The sequence below is a fragment of the Triticum aestivum genome, chromosome 2B (genome assembly GCF_018294505.1).
Source record: "Triticum aestivum cultivar Chinese Spring chromosome 2B, IWGSC CS RefSeq v2.1, whole genome shotgun sequence".
In the NCBI taxonomy this organism is placed as follows: Eukaryota; Viridiplantae; Streptophyta; class Magnoliopsida; order Poales; family Poaceae; genus Triticum; species Triticum aestivum.
Window position 1 is genome coordinate 59,424,122 of NC_057798.1, and position 18,806 is coordinate 59,442,927.

Below are 18,806 nucleotides of genomic sequence, written 5' to 3' on the forward strand. Positions count from 1 at the left end.
ACCAAGATCAATCTATGGAGTTCATCTAGCAATGAGAGAGAGGAGTGCATCTACATACCCTTGTAGATCGCGAGCAGAAGCGTTCAAGAGAACGGGGTTGAGGGAGTCATACTCGTCGTGATCCAAATCACCGATGATCCTAGTGCTGAACGGACAGCACCTCCGCGTTCAGCACACGTACGGTTGGGGAAGACGTCTCCTCCTTCTTGATCCATCAAGGGGGGAGGAGAGGCTGATGAAGATCCAGCAGCACGACGGTGTGGTGGTGGAAGCATCGGTGATCTCGGCAGGGCTTCGCCAAGCTCAGCGAGAGGGAGAGGTGGTACGGGAGCAGAGGGAGGCGCCAGGGACTAGGGTGCGGCTGCCCTCCCTCCCCCTTCTTTATATAGGGGGCCTAGGGGGTGCGCTGGCCCTGGAGATCCCATCTCCAAGGGGGGCGGCCTAGGGGGGGACTTGCCCCCCAAGTCAAGTGGGGCGCCCCCCACCCCTAGGGTTTCCAACCCTGGGCGCAGGGGAGGCCCAAGGGGGGGCGCACCAGCCCACCAGGGGCTGGTTTGTTGGGGAACTTAGTAATTTCAAAAATTTCCTACGCACATGCAAGATCATGGTGATGGCATAGCAACGAGAGGGGAGAGTATTGTCCACTTACCCTCGTAGACCGTAAGCGGAAGCGTTATGACAACGCGGTTGATGTAGTCGTACGTCTTCACGATCCGATCGATCCAAGCACCGAACGTACAGCACCTTCGAGTTCAGCACACGTTCAGCTCGATGACGATCCCCGGGCTCCGATCCAGCAGAGCTTCGGTGAAGAGTTCTGTCAGCACGATGGCGTGGTGACGATGATGATGTTCTACCGGCGCAGGGCTTTGCCTAAACTCCGCGACGATATGACCGAGGTGGAATATGGTGGAGGGGGGCACCGCACACGGCTAAGGAACGATCCATAGATCAACTTGTGTCTTTGGGGTGCCCCCTGCCCCCGTATATAAAGGAGGGAGGGGGGAGGCCGGCCGGCCCTTGTTGGGCGCGCCAGGAGGAGGAGTCCTCCTCCTAGTAGGAGTAGGACTCCTCCTTTCCTACTCCTACTAGGAGGGGAAGGAAGGGGGAGAGGAGGGGAAGGAAAGAGGGGGGCGCCGCCCCCCCCCCCCCTCCTAGTCCAATTCGGACCAGAGGGAGAGGGGGCGCGCGACCCTTCCTGGCCGCCCCTCTCTCTTCCCACCAAGGCCCATGTGGCCCATTAACTCTCCGGGGGGGTTCCGGTAACCCTCCGGCACTCCGGTTTTCTCCGAAATCACCCGGAACACTTCCGGTGTCCGAATATAGTCGTCCAATATATCAATCTTTATGTCTCGCCCATTTTGAGACTCCTCGTCATGTCCGTGATCACATCCGGGACTCCGAACAAACTTAGGTACATCAAAACTTGTAAACTCATAATAAAACTGTCATCGTAACGTTAAGCGTGCGGACCCTACGGGTTCGAGAACTATGTAGACATGACCTAGAACTATTCTCGGTCAATAACCAATAGCGGAACCTAGATGCCCATATTGGTTCCTACATATTCTACGAAGATCTTTATCGGTCAAACCGCATAACAACATACGTTGTTCCCTTTGTCATCGGTATGTTACTTGCCCGAGATTTGATCGTCGGTATCCAATACCTAGTTCAATCTCGTTACCGGCAAGTCTCTTTACTCGTTCTGTAACACATCATCTTATAACTAACTCATTAGTTACAATGCTTGCAAGGCTTAGGTGATGAATATTACCGAGAGGGCCCAGAGATACCTCTCCGACAATCGGAGTGACAAAACCTAATCTCGAATTATGCCAACCCAACATGTACCTTCGGAAAAACCTGTAGAGAACCTTTATAATCACCCAGTTACGTTGTGACGTTTGGTAGAACACAAAGTGTTCTTCCGGTAAACATGAGTTGCACAATCTCATAGTTGCAGGAACTTTGTATAAGTCATGAAGAAAGCAATAGCAACATACTAAACGATCAAGTGCTAGGCTAACGGAATGGGTCATGTCAATCACATCATTCTCCTAATGATGTGATCCCATTAATCGAATGACAACACATGTCTATGGTTAGGAAACATAACCATCTTTGATTAATGAGCTAGTCAAGTAGAGGCATACTAGTGACTTTATGTTTGTCTATGTATTCACACGTGTATCATGTTTCCGGTTAATACAATTCTAGCATGAATAATAAACATTTATCATGATATGAGGAAATAAATAATAACTTTATTATTGCCTCTAGGGCATATTTCCTTCAGTCTCCCACTTGCACTAGAGTCAATAATCTAGATTACATAGTAATGATTCTAACACCCATGGAGTCTTGGTGCTGATCATGTTTTGCTCGTGAGAGAGGCTTAGTTAACGGGTCTGCAACATTCAGATCCGTATGTATCTTGCAAATCTCTATGTCTCCCACTTGGACTTGGTCCCGAATGGAATTGAAGCGTCTCTTGATGTGTTTGGTCCTCTTGTGAAATCTGGATTCCTTTGCCAAGGCAATTGCACCAGTATTGTCACAGAAGATTTTCATTGGTCCCGATGCACTAGGTATGACACCTAGATCGGAAATGAACTCCTTCATCCAGACTCCTTCATTTGCTGCTTCCGAAGCAGCTATTTACTCCGCTTCACATGTAGATCCCGCTACGACGCTTTGTTTAGAACTGCACCAACTTACAGCTCCACCGTTTAATAAAAACATGTATCCATTTTGCGATTTAGAATCGTCCGGATCAGTGTCAAAGCTTGCATCGACGTAACCGTTTACGACTAGCTCTTTGTCACCTCCATATACGAGAAACATATCCTTAGTCCTTTTCAGGTATTTCAGGATGTTCTTGACCGCTGTCCAGTGATCCACTCCTGGATTACTTTGGTACCTTCCTGCCAAGCTTATTGCTAAGCATACGTCAGGTCTGGTACACAGCATTGCATACATGATAGAGCCTATGGCTGAAGCATAGGGAACATTTTTCATTTTCTCTCTATCTTCTGCTGTGGTCGGGCATTGAGTTTGACTCAACTTCACACCTTGTAGCACAGGCAAGAATCCTTTCTTTGGCTGATCCATTTTGAACTTTTTCAAAATTTTGTCAAGGTATGTGCTTTGTGAAAGTCCTATTAAGCGTCTTGATCTATCTCTATAGATCTTGATGCCCAATATGTAAGCAGCTTCACCGAGGTCTTTCATTGAAAAACTTTTATTCAAGTATCCTTTTATGCTATCCAGAAATTCTATATCATTTCCAATTAATAATATGTCATCTACATATAAAATTAGAAATTCTACAGAGCTCCCACTCACTTTCTTGTAAATACAGGCTTCTCCAAAGGTTTGTATAAAACCATATGCTTTGATCACACTATCAAAGCGTTTATTCCAACTCCGAGATGCTTGCACCAGTCCATAAATGGAACGTTGGAGCTTGCACACTTTGTCAGCACCTTTTGGATCAACAAAACCTTCCGGCTGCATCATATACAACTCTTCTTCTAGAAATCCATTCAAGAATGCAGTCTTGACATCCATTTGCCAAATTTCATAATCATGAAACGCAGCAATAGCTAACATGATTCGGACGAACTTAAGCATCGCTACGGGTGAGAAAGTCTCATCGTAGTCAACCCCTTGAACTTGCCGAAAACCTTTTGCAACAAGTTGAGCTTTATAGACAGTTATATTACCATCAGCGTCAGTCTTCTTCTTAAAGATCCATTTATTCTCAATGGCTTGCCGATCATCGGGCAAGTCAACCAAAGTCCATACTTTGTTTTTCATACATGGATCCCATCTCAGATTTCAGGGCTTCTAGCCATTTTGCGGAATCCGGGCTCATCATCGCTTCCTCATAGTTCGTAGGTTCATCATGGTCAAGTAACATGACTTCCAGAATAGGATTACCGTACCACTCTGGTGCGGATCTTACTCTGGTAGACCTACGAGGTTCAGTAGAAACTTGATCTGAAGTTTCATGATCATTATCATTAGCTTCCTCACTAACTGGTGTAGTTGTCACAGGAACCGGTTCTTGTGATGAACTACTTTCCAATAAGGGAGTAGATACAGTTATCTCATCAAGTTCTACTTTCCTCCCACTCACTTCTTTCGAGAGAAACTCCTTCTCTAGAAAGGATCCATTCTTAGCAACGAATGTCTTGCCTTCGGATCTGTGATAGAAGGTGTACCCAATAGTCTCTTTTGGGTATCCTATGAAGACACATTTCTCCGATTTAGGTTCGAGCTTATCTGGTTGAAGTTTCTTCACATAAGCATCACAGCCCCAAACTTTAAGAAATGACAACTTTGGTTTCTTGCCAAACCATAGTTCATAAGGCGTCGTCTCAACGGATTTTGATGGTGCCCTATTTAACGTGAATGCGGCTGTCTCTAAAGCATAACCCCAAAATGATAGCGGTAAATCAGTAAGAGACATCATAGATCGCACCATATCCAGTAAACTACGATTACGACGTTTGGACACACAATTTCGTTGTGGTGTTCCAGGTGGCGTGAGTTGCGAAACTATTCCACATTGTTTCAAGTGTAGGCCAAACTCATAACTCAAATATTCTCCTCCACGATCAGATCGTAGAAACTTTATTTTGTTGTTACGATGATTCTCCACTTCACTCTGAAATTCTTTGAACTTTTCAAATGTTTCAGACTTGTGTTTCATCAAGTAGATATACCCATATCTGCTCAAATCATCTGTGAAGGTGAGAAAATAACGATACCCGCCGCGAGCCTCAACATTCATTGGGCCACAAACATCAGTATGTATGATTTCCAACAAATCAGTTGCTCGCTCCATAGTTCCGAAGAACGGCGTTTTAGTCATCTTGCCCATAAGGCACGGTTCGCAAGTACCAAGTGATTCATAATCAAGTGATTCCAAAAGTCCATCAGTGTGGAGTTTCTTCATGCGCTTTACACCGATATGACCCAAACGGCAGTGCCACAAATAAGTTGCGCTATCATTATTAGCTCTGCATCTTTTGGTTTCAACACTATGAATATGTGTATCACTACTATCGAGATTTAATAAAAATAGACCACTCTTCAAGGGTGCATGACCATAAAAGATATTACTCATATAAATAGAACAACCATTATTCTCTGATTTAAATGAATAACCGTCTCGCATCAAACAAGATCCAGATATAATGTTCATGCTCAACGCTGGCACCAAATAACAATTATTCAGGTCTAAAACTAATCCCGAAGGTAGATGTAGAGGTAGCGTGCCGACCGCGATCACATCGACTTTGGAACCGTTTCCCACGCGCATCGTCACCTCGTCCTTGGCTAGTGCTCGCTTATTCCGTAGTCCCTGTTTCGAGTTGCAAATATTAGCAACAGAACCAGTATCAAATACCCAGGTGCTACTACGAGCTCTAGTTAGGTACACATCAATAACATGTATATCACATATACCTTTGTTCACTTTGCCATCCTTCTTATCCGCCAAATACTTGGGGCAGTTCCGCTTCCAGTGACCAGTCTGCTTGCAGTAGAAGCACTCGGTTTCAGGCTTAGGTCCAGACATGGGTTTCTTCTCTGGAGCAGCAACTTGCTTGCTGTTCTTCTTGAAGTTCCCCTTCTACTTCCCTTTTCCCTTTTTCTTGAAACTAGTGGTCTTGTTGACCATCAACACTTGATGCTCCTTCTTGATTTCTACCTCTGCAGCTTTTAGCATTGCGAAGAGCTCGGGAATAGTCTTGTACATCCCTTGCATATTATAGTTCATCACAAAGCTCTTGTAGCTTGGTGGCAGTGATTGGAGAATTCTGTCAATGACGCTATCATTCGGAAGATTAACTCCCAGTTGAATCAAGTGATTATTATACCCAGACATTTTGAGTATATGCTCACTAACAGAACTATTCTCCTCCATCTTGCAGCTGTAGAACTTATTGGAGACTTCATATCTCTCAATCCGGGCATTTGCTTGAAATATTAACTTCAACTCCTGGAACATCTCATATGCTCCATGACGTTCAAAACGTCGTTGAAGATCCGGTTCTAAGCCGTAAAGCATGGCACACTGAACTATAGAGTAGTCATCAGCTTTGCTCTGCCAGACGTTCTTAACGTCGTCAGTTGCATCAGCCGCAGGCCTGGCACCCAGCGGTGCTTCCAGGATGTAACTTTTCTGTGCAGCAATGAGGATGATCCTCAAGTTATGGACCCAGTCCGTGTAATTGCTACCATCATCTTTCAACTTTGCTTTCTCAAGGAACGCATTAAAATTCAACGGAACAACAGCACGAGCCATCTATCTACAAACAAACATAGACAAGCAAAATACTATCAGGTACTAAGTTCATGATAAATTTAAGTTCAATTAATCATATTACTTAAGAACTCCCACTTAGACAGACATCTCTCTAGTCATCTAAGTGATCACGTGATCCAAATCAACTAAACCATAACCGATCATCACGTGAGATGGAGTAGTTTTCAATGGTGAACATCACTATGTTGATCATATCTACTATATGATTCACGCTCGACCTTTCGGTCTCCGTGTTCCGAGGCCATATCTGCATATGCTAGGCTCGTCATGTTTAACCCGAGTATTCTGCGTGTGCAAAACTGGCTTGCACCCGTTGTAGATGGACGTAGAGCTTATCACACCCGATCATCACGTGGTGTCTGGGCATGACGAACTTTGGCAATGGTGCATACTCAGGGAGAACACTTCTTGATAATTTTAGTGAGAGATCATCTTGAAATGCTACCGTCAATCAAAGCAAGATAAGATGCATAAAGGATAAACATCACATGCAATCAATATAAGTGATATGATATGGCCATCATCATCTTGTGCTTGTGATCTCCATCTCCGAAGCACCGTCATGATCATCATCGTCACCGGCGCGACACCTTGATCTTCATCATAGCATCGTTGTCGTCTCGCCAACTATTGCTTCTACGACTATCGCTACTGCTTAGTGATGAAGTAAAGCAATTACAGGGCGTTTGCATTTCATACAATAAAGCGACAACCATATGGCTCCTGCGAGTTGCCGATAACTTCGGTTACAAAACATGATCATCTCATACAATAAAATATAGCATCACGTCTTGACCATATCACATCACAACATGCCCTGCAAAAACAAGTTAGACGTCCTCTACTTTGTTGTTGCAAGTTTTACGTGGCTGCTACGGGCTTAGCAAGAACCGTTCTTACCTACGCATCAAAAACCACAACGATAGTTTGTCAAGTTGGTGCTGTTTTAACCTTCGCAAGGACCGGGCGTAGCCACACTCGATTCAGCTAAAGTGAGAGAGACAGACACCCGCCGGTCACCTTTAAGCAACGAGTGCTCGTAGCGGTGAAACCAGTCTCGCGTAAGCGTACGCGTAATGTCGGTCCGGGCCGCTTCATCTCACAATACCGCCGAACCAAAGTATGACATGCTGGTAAGCAGTATGACTTATATCGCCCACAACTCACTTGTGTTCTACTCGTGCATATGACATCTACGCATAAAACCAGGCTCGGATGCCACTGTTGGGGAACGTAGTAATTTCAAAATTTTCCTACGCACATGCAAGATCATGGTGATGGCATAGCAACGAGAGGGGAGAGTATTGTCCACGTACCCTCGTAGACCGTAAGCGGAAGCGTTATGACAACGTGGTTGATGTAGTCGTACGTCTTCACGATCCGACCGATCTAAGCACCGAACGTACGGCACCTCCAAGTTCAGCATACGTTCAGCTCGATGACGATCCCCGGGCTCCGATCCAGCAGAGCTTCGGGAAAGAGTTCCGTCAGCACGACGGCGTGGTGACGATGATGATATTCTACCGGCGCAGGGCTTCACCTAAACTCCATGACGATATGACCGAGGTGGAATATGGTGGAGGGGGGCACCGCACACGGCTAAGGAACGATCCGTAGATCAACTTGTGTCTTTGGGGTGCCCCCTGCCCCCGTATATAAAGGAGGGAGGGGGGAGGCCGGCCGGCCTGTGTTGGGCGCGCCAGGAGGAGGAGTCCTCCTCCTAGTAGGAGTAGGACTCCTTTCCTACTCCTACTAGGAGGGGAAGGAAGGGGGAGAGGAGGGGAAGGAAAGAGGGGGGCGCCGCCCCCCCCCCCCTCCTAGTCCAATTCGGACCAGAGGGAGAGGGGGAGTGTGGCCCTTCCTGGCCGCCCCTCTCTCTTCCCACAAAGGCCCATGTGGCCCATTAACTCTCCGGGGGGTTCCGGTAACCCTCCGGCACTCCGGTTTTCTCCGAAATCACCCGGAACACTTCCGCTGTCCGAATATAGTCGTCCAATATATCAATCTTTATGTCTCGACCATTTCGAGACTCCTCGTCATGTCCGTGATCACATCCGGGACTCCGAACAAACTTCGGTACATCAAAATTTGTAAACTCATAATAAAACTATCATCGTAACGTTAAGCGTGCAGACCCTACGGGTTCGAGAACTATGTAGACATGACCTAGAACTATTCTCGGTCAATAACCAATAGAGGAACCTGGATGCCCATATTGGTTCCTACATATTCTACGAAGATATATATCGGTCAAACCGCATAACAACATACGTTGTTCCCTTTGTCATCGGTATGTTACTTTCCCGAGATTAGATCGTCGGTATCCAATACCTAGTTCAATCTCGTTACCGGCAAGTCTCTTTACTCGTTTTGTAACACATCATCTTATAACTAACTCATTAGTTACAATGCTTGCAAGGCTTAGCTGATTAGTATTACCGAGAGGGCCCAAAGATACCTCTCCGACAATCGGAGTGACAAAACCTAATCCCGAATTATGCCAACCCAACATGTACCTTCGGAAACACCTGTAGAGCACCTTTATAATCACCCAGTTACGTTGTGACGTTTGGTAGCACACAAAGTGTTCTTCCGGTAAACGTGAGTTGCACAATCTCATTGTTGCAGGAACTTTGTATAAGTCATGAAGAAAGCAATAGCAACATACTAAACGATCAAGTGCTAGGCTAATGGAATGGGTCATGTCAATCACATCATTCTCCTAATGATGTGATCCCATTAATCGAATGACAACACATGTCTATGGTTAGGAAACATAACCATCTTTGATTAATGAGCTAGTCAAGTAGAGGCATACTAGTGACTTTATGTTTGTCTATGTATTCACACGTGTATCGTGTTTCCGGTTAATACAATTCTAGCATGAATAATAAACATTTATCATGATATGAGGAAATAAATAATAAATTTATTATTGCCTCTAGGGCATATTTCCTTCATGGTTCCCTTCCCCTTTCATCCCACGTGGTCCTCCGGGATAGGTGGCCCCACCCGGTGGTCCCGGTACAATACCGATGACCCTCGAAACTTTCCCGGTGGCCGAAACTGGACTTCCTATATAGAATTCTTTACCTCCGGACCATTCCGGAACTCCTCGTGTCGTCCTGATCTCATCCGGGACTCCGAACAACTTTCGGGTTTCCGCATGCTAATGTCCCTACAACCCTAGCGTCACCGAACCTTAAGTGTGTAGACCCTACGGGTTCGGGAATCACGCAGACATGACCGAGATAGCTCTCCAGCCATTAACCAACAGCGGGTTCTGGATACCCATATTGGCTCCCACATGTTCCACAATGATCTCATCGGATGAACCACGATGTCGAGGATTCGAGTAACCCCGTATACAATTCCCTTTTTCAATATGTACGTTACTTGCCCGAGATTCGATCTTCGGTATCCCAATACCTCGTTCAATCTCGTTACCGGCAAGTCACTTTACTCGTACTGTAATGCATGATCCCGTGACCAAACACTTTGGTCACATTGAGCTCATTATGATGATGCATTACTGAGTGGGACCAGAGATACCTCTCCGTCATACGGAGTGACAAATCCCAGTCTCGATCTGTGTCAACCCAACAGGTACTTTCGGGGATACCCGTAGTATACCTTTATAGTCACCCAGTTACGTTGTGATGTTTGGTACACCTAAAGCACTCCTACGGTATCCGGGAGTTACACGATCTCGTGGTCTAAGGAAAAGATACTTGACATTGGAAAAGCTCTAGCAAACGAACTACTCGATCTTATGCTATGCTTAAGATTGGGTCTTGTCCATCACATCATTCTCCTAATGATGTGATCTCGTTATCAATGACATCCAATATCCATAGTCAGGAAACCATGACTATCTATTGATCAACGAGCTAGTCAACTAGAGGCTTACTAGGGACATGTTGTGCTCTATGTATTCACACATGTATTATGATTTCCGGATAACACAATTATAGCATGAATAACAGACAATTATCATGAACAAGGAAATATAATAATAATTATTTTAATATTGCCTCTAGGGCATATTTCAACACCTAGTGGTGGAAGAGAGGAGGCAGGCCAAGAAAACCCAAATCAAACGGAGTCCAAATGGGATAAAAACGGTCGGAGAATGTTTTTGGAATTTGTGAGATTTGGAAGGAAGAATCAACGCGAGACGGTGCCCGAGGGGGCCACGAGGAAGGGGGCGCGCCCCTGACCCTCGTGGGCACCCCGTAAGGCGGTTGCTTCTCTTCTTTGGCCGCAAGAAAGCTAATTTTCGGAAAAAAAATCTTGGTGAAGGTTTCAATCCAATCGGAGTTACGGATCTCCGGATATATAAGAAACGGTGAAAGGCCAGAATCTGGAACGTAGAAACAGAGAGAGACAGAGAGACAGATCCAATCTCGGAGGGGCTCTCGCCACTCCCACACCATGGAGACCATGGACCAGAGGGGAAACCCTTCTCCCATCTAGGGGGAAGGTCAAGGAAGAAGAAGAAGAATGGGGGCCCTCTCCCCCTTGCTTACGGTAGCGCCGGAACGCCACCGGGGGCCATCATCATCACCGCGATCTACACCAACAACTTCACCGCCCTCATCACCAACTCTTCCCCCCTCTATGCAGCGGTGTAACCTCTCTTTTACCCACTGTAATCTCTGCTTAAACATGGTGCTCAACGCTATATATTATTTCCCAATGATGTATGGCTATCCTATGATGTTTGAGTAGATCTATTTTGTCCTATGGGTTAATTGATGATCGTGATTGGTTTGAGTTGCATGTTTTATTATTGGTGCTGTCCTATGGTGCTCTCCGTGTTGCGCAAGCGTGAGGGATTCCCGCTGTAAGGTGTTGCAATGCGTTCATGATTCGCTTATAGTGGGTTGCTTGAGTAATAGAAGCATAAACCCGAGTAAGGGGGTTGTTGCGTATGGGATAAAGAGGACTTGATGCTTTAATGCTATGGTTGGGTTTTACCTTAATGATCTTTAGTAGTTGCGGATGCTTGCTAGAGTTCCAATCATAAGTGCATATGATCCAAGAAGAGAAAGTATGTTTGCTTATGCCTCTCCCTACAATAAAATTGCAATAGTGATTACCTGTCTAGTTATCGATTGCCTAGGGACAAATAACTTTCTCGTGACAAAAAGCTCTGTACTAAAACTAACTTAGTTGTGTCTTCATATAAACAGTCCCTACTTTTTATTTACGTTCTCTTTATTATCTTGCAAACTTATCCTATCTCTCCTGCAAAGTACTTCTAGTTTCATACTTGTTTTAGGTAAAGCGAATGTCAAGCGTGCGTAGAGTTGTATCGGTGGTCGATAGAACTTGAGGAATATTTGTTCTACCTTTAGCTCCTCGTTGGGTTCGACACTCTTACTTATTGAAAGAGGCTACAATTGATCGCCTATACTTGTGGGTTATCAATACCTTTTTCTGGCGCCGTTGCCGGGGAGTCATAGCGTGGGGTGAATATTCTCGTGTGTGCTTGTTTGCTTTATCACTAAGTAATGTTTTTGATGTTCTTAGTTGTTTTCTATATTTAGTTATGGGTAGGAAACGCAAAATGCCAAAAAAATTAGTTGTACCTACTGAACCAATGGTTGAAGAACCACTCAAAATCTATCACACTCCTGAAGCTTTTTACTTGGATCATCTTCGATCCCTTTGTGCTCGTGCTGAAACCCCAACTAGCTTAGTTGAGGGCAAATCTTTAGATGAGCATGCTTGTTATGTGCGACATCGTATATCTGAAAAAGGGAAACTTTTACTGGATCAAATTCATCGTTTGCAATGCTATGCTTGGAATTTATGTGAAATATATGCTATTACTTGTTGTTCTGAAAACCCTAAGAAATACCTTCCCTATCAATGTGAGTTTAGTGACAATGGAATCGTATCTTCATATTCTAAGGGTGTTTATAATTACTATGATGTTCAACAAATTGAAGAATTCATTGCTTTTAAGGGTTATTATGAAGTTGCTTCTTTGATTGAAATGTATGATGCTACTCTTTACAAATCTGAAAATTTTGTCATAATGAAATATTTTTATGATAATTATGCTTCTAATGCCTATGTTGAACCATATATTGAGGACTCCTCTGTTGTCCAAGAAGGGACTAATATTTGGCAGGAGCCTATGGAAGAAGGAATTGAAGAAACTGTGACCTCATTGGATGAAAAAGATGATGAGGAGAGCGAAGAACAAAAGGAGGAAGAGCGGATTACCTACCCGTGCCACCTTCTAATGGGAGTAACTCTTCAACTCATACATTGTTTAATTCCCCTTCATTCTTACCGAAGGATGATTGCTATGATAATTGCTATGATCCCTTTAATTCATTTGAAATATCCCTTTTGATGAACCTGATGTTTTGCTATGCTTATGGCCAAGATGCCCATATGAATTATGCTTATGGAGATGAACTTGCTATAGTTCCTTATGTTAAACATGAAATTGTTGCTATTGCACCCACGCATGATAGTCCTATTATCTTTTTGAATTCTCCTAACTACACTATATCGGAGAAGCTTGTGCTTATTAAGGATTATATTGATGGGTTGCCTTTTACCATTGCACATGATAATTTTGATGAATGTAATATGCATGTGCTTGCTGCTCCTACTTGCAACTATTATGAGAGAGGAACTATATCTCCACCTATCTATGTTTCCAATACGATAGAATTGCCAGAAACTGCTTATACTATGCATTGGCCTTTACTATGTGTGCATGAATTGTTCTTTTATAACATGCCGATGCATAGGAAGAGAGTTAGACTTCGTTGTTGCATGATATATGTTACTTTGTGATCACTACTAAATCAAAAATCATTGTTAATTAAAATTGGCTTTGATATACCTTGGGATCCGGGTGGATCCATTACTTGAGCACTATATGCCTAGCTTAATGGCTTTAAAGAAAGCGCTACCAGGGAGACAACCCGGAATTTTTAGAGAGTCATTTATTTCTGTTGAGTGCTTTTATATAGTTTAAAAACACAAAAAATAAAGAGGGGAACCCAAAACTTTTCAAAAAGGAAAGTGAAAGTGAGAGAGACAAGCATTGTTGAAGTGGGAGAGCTCCTTGAACTTTGTTCATGCTCACGGAAACTCTGTGAGTCTTAATTACAGAAACTTTTCATCAAAATAATTATCCCCTTGTACAATTCCATTGTATTATAAAAATAATGTGCCAAGGTTTGCCTTTAGGATGTTTACAATGCTTGTTGGTTTGTGCGGTGCAGGACAGAAACTTTGGTTGTAGTGCGCGATTTTACATTTTTTACTGGAACGTCCAACAGTTCTGAAACTTTTTGAAATGCCTCTATGTACAAATGTTTTATTTTTCCTAATTTTGGTAGAATTTTTGGGGTACCAGAAGTATGGTGAATGTTCAGATTGCTACAGACTTTCCTGTTTAAGATAGATTCTGTTTTTGATGCATAGTTTGCTTGTTTTGATGAAACTATCAATTTCTATCAATGGATTAAGCCATGGAAAAGTTATATTGCAGTAGACACAATGAAAAAACAAAATATGAATTTGTTTTCAATAGTACTTAGAGTAATGATTGTTTTATTATACTAACGGATCTTACCGAGTTTTCTGTTGAAGTTTTGTGTGGATGAAGTGTTTGATCGAGGAGGTCTCGATATCAGGAAAAGAAGGAGAGGCAACAGCTCAAGCTTGGGGATGCCCAAGGCACCCCAAGTAAATACTCAAAGAGACTCAAGCGTCTAAGCTTGGGGATGCCCCGGAAGGCATCCCCTCTTTCTTCAACAAGTATCGGTATGTTTTCGGATTCATTTCGTTCATGCGATATGTGCAAATCTTGGAGCGTCTTTTGCATTTAGTTTTCACTTTTCTTTTATGCACCATGCTGGTATGAGATAGTCCATGGTTGATTTATAGAATGCTCATTGTACTTCACTGAAATCTTTTGAGTGTGGCTTTATAGAATGCTTCATGTGCTTCACTTATATCATTTGAAGTTTGGATTGCCTATTTCTCTTCACTTAGAAAACCGCCATTTGTAGAATGCTCTTTTGCTTCACTTATATTTGTTAGAGCATGGGCATATATTTTGTAGAAAGAACTAAGCTCTCTTGCTTCACTTATATCTATTTAGAGAGATGACAGGAATTGGTCATTCACATGGTTAGTCATAAAATCCTACATAAACTTGTAGATCGCTGAATATGATATGTTTGACTCCTTGCAATGGTTTTGCGATATAAAGGTGGTGATATTAGAGTCATGCTAGTGGGTGGTTGTGGATTAGTAGAAATACTTGTGTTGAGATTTGTGATTCCCTAAGCATGCACGTATGGTGAACCGTTATGTGATGAAGTCGGAGCATGATTTATTTTTTGATTGTCATCCTTTGTGTGGAGGTCAGGATCTCGCGATGGTTAACTCCTACCAACCCTTCCCCTAGGAGCATGCGTGTAGTACTTTGTTTCGATGGCTAGTAAATTTTTGCAATAAGTATGTGAGTTCTTTATGACTAATGTTGAGTCCATGGATATACGCATTCTCACCCTTCCATCATTGCTAGCCTCTTCAGTACCGTGCATTGCCCTTTCTCACCTCGAGAGTCGGTGCAAACTTTGCCGGTGCATCCAAACCCTGTGATATGATACGCTCTGCCACACATAAGCCTCCTTATATCCTCCTCAAAACAGCCACCATACCTACCTATCATGGCATTTCCATAGCCATTCCAAGATATATTGCCATGCAACTTCCATCATCATCATATACATGACTTGAGCATTCATTGTCATATTGCTTTGCATGATCGTAAGATAGCTAGCATGATGTTTTCATGGCTTGTCCGTTTTTTAATGTCATTGCTACGCTAGATCATTGCACATCCTGGTACACCGCCGGAGGCATTTATATAGAGTCATTTCTTTGTTCTACATATCATGTTGTAATATTGAGTTGTAAGTAAATAAAAGTGTGATGATCATCATTATTAGAGCATTGCCCTAGTGAGGAAAGGATGATAGAGACTATGACTCTCCCACAAGTCGGGATGAGACTCCGGACTTTATTAAAAAAAGGAGAGGCCAAAGAAGCCTAAATAAAAAAAGGAGGCCAAAGAAGCCTATCTAAAAAAATGAGAGAAAAAGAGATAAGGGGCAATGTTACTATCCTTTTACCACACTTGTGCTTCAGAGTAGCACCATGTTCTTCATATAGAGAGTCTCATATATTGTCACTTTCATATACTAGTGGGAATTTTCATTATAGAACTTGGCTTGTATATTCTGATGATGGGCTTCCTCAAATGCCTGAGATCTTCATGAGCAAGCAAGTTGGATGAACACCCACTTAGTTTTAGTTTGAGCTTTTGTACACTTATAGTGCTTAGTGCATCTGTTGCATGGCAATCCCTACTCCTCACATTGACATCAATTGATGGGCATCTCCATAGTCCGTTGATTAGCCGCGTCGATGTGAGACTTTCTCCTTTTTGTCTTCTCCACATAACCTCCACCATCATATTCTATTCCACCCATAGAGCTATATCCATGGCTCACGCTCATGTATTGCGTGAAAGTTGAAAAAGTTTGAGAATACTAAACTATGAAACAATTGCTTGGCTAAAACCGGGGTTGTGCATGATTTAAATACTTTGTGTGGTGAAGATGGAGCATAGCCAGACTATATGATTTTGTAGGGATAACTTTCTTTGGCCATGTTGTTTTGAAAAGACATGATTTATTTATTAGTACGCTTGGAGTATTATCGTTTTTATGTCAAATGATAGACTATTGCTTTGAATCACTCGTGTCTTCATATTCATGCCATGATTAGATATATGATCAAGATTATGCTAGGTAGCATTCCACATCAAAAATTATCTTTTTTTATCATTTACCTACTCGAGGACGAGCATGAATTAAGCTTGGGGATGCTGATACGTCTCCGTCGTACCTATAATTTTTGATTGTTCCATGCCAATATTCTACAACTTTCATATACTTTTGGCAACTTTTTATATTATTTTTGGGACTAACATATTGATCCAGTGCCCAGTGCCAGTTTCTGTTTGTTGCATGTTTTTGTTTCGCAGAAAACCCATATCAAACGGAGTCCAAACGGGATAAAAACGCATGGAAAATATTTTTGGAATATTTGTGAGATTTGGAAGGAAGAATCAACGCGAGACGGTGTCCGAGGGGGCCACGGGGCAGGGGGCACGCTCCAGGGGTGCAGGCGCGCCCCTGACCCTCGTGGGCACCCCGTAAGGCGGTTTTCTGCTCTTCTTTGGCCGCAAGAAAGCTAATTTTCGAAAAAAAAAACTTGGCGAAGGTTTCAATCCAATCGGAGTTACGGATCTCCGGATATATAAGAAACGGTGAAAGGCCAGAATTTGGAACGCAGAAACAGAGAGAGACAAAGAGACTGATCCAATCTCGGAGGGGCTCTCACCCCTCCCACGCCATGGAGACCATGGACCAGAGGGGAAACCCTTCTCCCATCTAGGAAGAATGTCAAGGAAGAAGAAGAAGAAGAAGGGGGGCTCTCTCCCCCTTGCTTCTAGTGGCGCCGGAACGCCGCCGGGGGCCATCATCGTCACCGCGATCTACACCAACAACTTCACCGCCCTCTTCACCAACTCTTCCCCCCTCTATGCAGCGGTGTAACCTTATCTTTTACCCGCTGTAATCTCTACTTAAACATGGTGCTCAACGCTATATATTATTTCCCAATGATGTATGGCTATCCTATGATGATTGAGTAGATCCGTTTTGTCCTATGGGTTAATTGATGATCGTGATTGGTTTGAGTTGCATGTTTTATTATTGGTGATGTCCTATGGTGCTCTCCGTGTCGCGCAAGCGTGATGGATTCCCGCTGTAGGGTGTTGCAATATGTTCATTATTCGCTTATAGTGGGTTGCTTGAGTGACAGAAGCATAAACCCGAGTAAGGGAGTTGTTGCGTATGGGATAAAGAGGACTTGATGCTTTAATGATATGGTTGGGTTTTACCTTAATGATCTTTAGTAGTTGCGGATGCTTGCTAGAGTTCCAATCATAAGTGAATATGATCCAAGAAGAGAAAGTTTGTTAGCTTATGCCTCCCCCTCAAATAAAATTGCAATAGTGATTACCTGTCTAGTAATCGATTGCCTAGGGACAAATAACTTTCTCGTGACAAAAAGCTCTCAACTAAAACTAACTTAGTTGTGTCTTCATCTAAACAGCCCCTACTTTTTATTTACGTGCTCTTTATTATCTTGCAAACTTATCCTATCACTCCTGCAAAGTACTTCTAGTTTCATACTTGTTTTAGGTAAAGCAAATGTCAAGCATGCGTAGAGTTGTATCGGCGGTCGATAGAACTGGAGGGAATATTTGTTCTACCTCTAGCTCGTCGTTGGTTCGACTCTCTTACTTATCGAAAGAGGCTACAATTGATCCCTTCTACTTGTGGATTATCACTCCCCCCCCTTGGGCGCGCCACCAATGGCCGGCCTCCTCCTCCCTCCCTCCTTTATATACGTGGGGAGGGGGGCATCCTAGAACACACAAGTTGATCTTTTAGCCATGTGTGGTGCCACCCTCCACAGAAACACACCTCAGTCATATCGTCATAGTGCTTAGGCCAAGCCTTGCACCGGTAACTTCATCATCGTCGTCTCCACGCCATCGTGCTGACGGAACTCTCCCTTGGCCTCAGCTGGATCAAGAGTACGAGGGACGTCGTCGAGCTGAACGTGTGGTGAACATAGAGGTGTCGTACGTTCGGTGATAGGATCAGTCGGATCATGAAGACGTACGACTACATCAGCCACGTTGATAAAACGCTTCCGCTTTCGGTCTACGAGGGTACGTGGACACACTTTCCCCGCTCGTTGCTATGCATCACATAGATAGATCTTGCGTGATCGTAGGTAAATGTTTTCAAATACTGCGTTCCCCAACAGTGGCATCCGGGCCAGGTATATGTGTTGATGTTATATGCACGAGTAGAACACAAAGAGTTGTGTGCGATAATAGTCATACTGCTTACCAACATGTCATACTTTGATTCGGCGGTATTGTTGGATGAAGCGGCCCAGACCGACATTACATGACCGCATTCGTGAGACTGGTTCTACCTCCGTGCTTCGCACACAGGTGGCTAGTGGGTGTCTGTTTCTCCCACTTTAGTTGAATCGAGTGTGACTACGCCCGGTCCTTGTTGAAGGTTAAAACAACACACTTGACGAAAAATCATTGTGGTTTCGATGCGTAGGTAAGAACAAATCTTGCTAAGCCCGTAGCAGCCACGTAAAACTTGCAGCAACAAAGTAGAGGACGACTAACTTGTTTTTGCAGGGCATGTTGTGATGTGATATCGTCAAGACATGATGATATATAAATTGTTGTATGAAATGATCATGTTTTGTAGAAGTTATCGGCGACTGGCATGAGCCTTATGGTTGTCGTTTTATT